The following is a 2,836-nucleotide window of genomic DNA, read 5'->3' as shown; positions in this document are numbered from 1 at the left end:
GGCAGAATTGCTTGAATCCAGGAGGTGGAGGTTGCAGTGAGCCGAAATCGCCTCATTGCACTCCAGCCTGGGCGACAAGAGCAAAACTCCGTTTCAAAAAAATAAAATTATATATATATATATAATATATATATATTTATTTTAAGACAATGGCCCATGGCATATATAAATATATATGGCCAAGCTGGTCTTATATATATGCCATGGGCCATTGTTATAGGCCATAGGCCATTGTCTTGCCCTAATCTGTGAGCACACTGGGCAGGTGATGGCCGTTTCTGTTCCTTCCGCTACCACAGATCAGTGTTCTGCTAAGAGACTTCGTAAACATTCAACGGTTCTGAAAATCCAGCCCAGATCGTCACCTGATTATTTGCATGTCATAGCTGGAATATCTTGCCTCTCTTTAATTAAAATCAAAGTGCCTGTAAATAGAAAGCCAGTATTGAACTTAGGTGGTTACTTTCAGCATCCGGAGGAAGTGTCTCATCTTCATCGTAGGCTCGTGGGGAGGCGCTGCGCGGGGTCTGCAGTAAGCTAGATAGATCTCCCAGCACTTATTCATGTAATTCATAGAGTAGAGCGTCCGCTGTTGCTCACGGAATAAATTGCCTAAAAATACAACGGTCGAAAAATGATTACAGACTTCTATTTTGAGAAAAAAAACAGCAGTAAATACAATCCTATTGTTTTTTGGTTTTTTCCGAGACAGAGTCTTGTTGTCGCTCAGGCTGCAGTGCTGTGGCACGATCTTGGCTCACTGCAACCTCTGCCCCCCAGGCTCAAGCGATTCTCCTGCCTCAGCCTCCCGAGTAGCTGGGATTACAGGCATGCACCACCACGCCTGGCTAATTTTTTGTGTTTTTAGTAGAGACAGGGTTTTACCATGTTGGCCAGGCTGGTCTTGAACTCCTTGACCTCAGGTGATCCGCCTGCCTCAGCCTCCCAAAGTGCTGGGATTGCAGGAGTGAGCCACTGCGCCCAGCCCAGATTTATATTTTGAGAAAAAAAAAAATAGGGCAGTAAATAGAATCCTGTTGGTTTTGTATTTACCTTTTATCTGGCAGGCATTTGGATGAATGTTCTCGGTCATCAGTTTTGTAAAACACAAGAAGAGCGATGGGCTTCTCTTTCTGTGATAACGATCAAAAAATACGATAATTACTTCTCCAAAAGAGGGAAATTAATTCCCTTCTCCTTGAGCACAGGCTAGACTTAATAATTTGTTCCTAATGTATAGAGTATAGAAAGGGAAGGCTGGAGTCAGTGGCTCACACCTACAATCCCAGCATTTTGGGAGGCCAAGGCGGGCAGATCACTCGAGGTTAGGAGTTCAAGACCAGCCTGGCCAACATGGTGAAATCCCATCTCTACTAAAAATGCAAAAAATTGGCTGGGCTTGGTAGTGGACACCTGTAATTCCAGCTATTTGGGAGGCTGAGGCTGAGGCAGGAGAATCACTGAAACCCAGGAGGTGGAGGTTGCAGTGAGCCGAGATTGCGCCACTGCGCTCCAGCCTGGGTGACAGAACAGGACTCCATCTGAAAAAAATAAATACATAAATAAAAGTCTTTTTTACAAAAAGATATAAAATCACTTTTGCTGTAAGAAAGACAAGAAATTGTGACATAAGAAAGAAAAGTTGGTTGTGATTATTTGTTTCTGCATTAAAAACCCCAAGAGATATTTGCAGTATTGAACTGACTCAGATATGAAGGGTTTTCAAAGTTTTGATCTAGTATCTCATGGCTTTGTGGTTAATGTTTGTGGAAAGGTTGTGTTCTGAGTCCTTCATTTCAAGGGTATGTTAAAAAAAAAAAAAAAAAAAGGCTGCTGAGGCTGGGCACGGTGGCTCGCGCCTGTAATCCCAGCACTTTGAGAGGCTGAGGCAGGTGGATCACCTGAGGTCAGGAGTTCGAAACCAGCCTGGCCAACGTGGTGAAACCCCATCTCTACTAAAAATACGACAACAACAAAAAATTGCCAGGCATGGTGGCACACGCCTGTCATCCCAGCTACCCAGGAGCCTTGCTGGAACCTGGGAGGCAGAGGTTGCAGTGAGTCAAGATTGTGCCACTGCACTCCAGCCTGGGCAACAGAGCAAGACTCCGTTTCCAAAAAAATAAAAATGACTGCTGAAGAAAAGAGGGCTTTATGACAATAGTGCAATCTAGCCATGCCCCGTCCCCCAACGAGGGTCCCGAAATAGTACTTACTGGAATTCTTCGTGATAAATGTGGTACACCAAACGCAGGAGGTAATTCAAAAATGTTCTCAGAAGTATTGTTGTAAATGGAGAATGGATTTCTTCAACTGGTATGTCATTATTGGCTAAAATAAGAAAATTGGAGAGGATGTCTGATATTTGCTAGAACCTTCCATTTTATTTGTTCCTGGTATACAATTTGAGGAACTGAATATGAGAGAGTACTTATTTCAAAACGCTCTGAACATGTATAAGCATCCAACTAAAAATTTAAAACTCTGTGAAAGCCAGGCACAGTGGCTCACGCCTGTAATCCCAGCACTTTGGGAGGCTGAAGCAGGCAAATTGCCTGAGGTCAGGAGGGCTGGTCAACATGGTCAAACCGTCTTTCTACCAAAAATACAAAAAATTACCCAGGTGTGGTGATGTGCACCTGTAATTCCAGCTACTCGGGAGACTGAGGCAGGAGAATTGCTGGAACCCAGGAGGCAGGACTTGCAGTGAGCCAAGATTGAGCCACTGCACTCCAGCCTGGGTAACAGAGCGAGACTTCATCTAAAAAAAAAAAAAAAAAAGTCAATCTGGTTCCTTTACAAGACGAGATATCTTGTCCCAATGTTTTCCAGAGTA

The 2,836-nt window shown here is 43.8% G+C and overlaps 1 long non-coding RNA gene across 1 annotated transcript; it reads right to left on the bottom strand.

The window, feature by feature from the left end:
* Positions 1–373: 373 nt before the first annotated feature.
* LOC116418663 lies at positions 374–2,333 on the bottom strand. The gene is made up of 3 exons (XR_004228778.1): positions 2,217–2,333; positions 1,054–1,133; positions 374–612 (listed from the first exon to the last, which is right to left on the bottom strand). It is a non-coding gene; the product is annotated as an uncharacterized LOC116418663 (long non-coding RNA).
* Between the last annotated feature and the right edge of the window lie 503 nt (positions 2,334–2,836).

Source organism: Piliocolobus tephrosceles, unplaced genomic scaffold, assembly GCF_002776525.5.
Source record: "Piliocolobus tephrosceles isolate RC106 unplaced genomic scaffold, ASM277652v3 unscaffolded_32793, whole genome shotgun sequence".
NCBI classification, from domain to species: Eukaryota; Metazoa; Chordata; class Mammalia; order Primates; family Cercopithecidae; genus Piliocolobus; species Piliocolobus tephrosceles.
The sequence above is the reverse complement of the archived record's forward strand: the minus strand, read 5'-3'. Positions and strand labels throughout refer to the sequence as shown.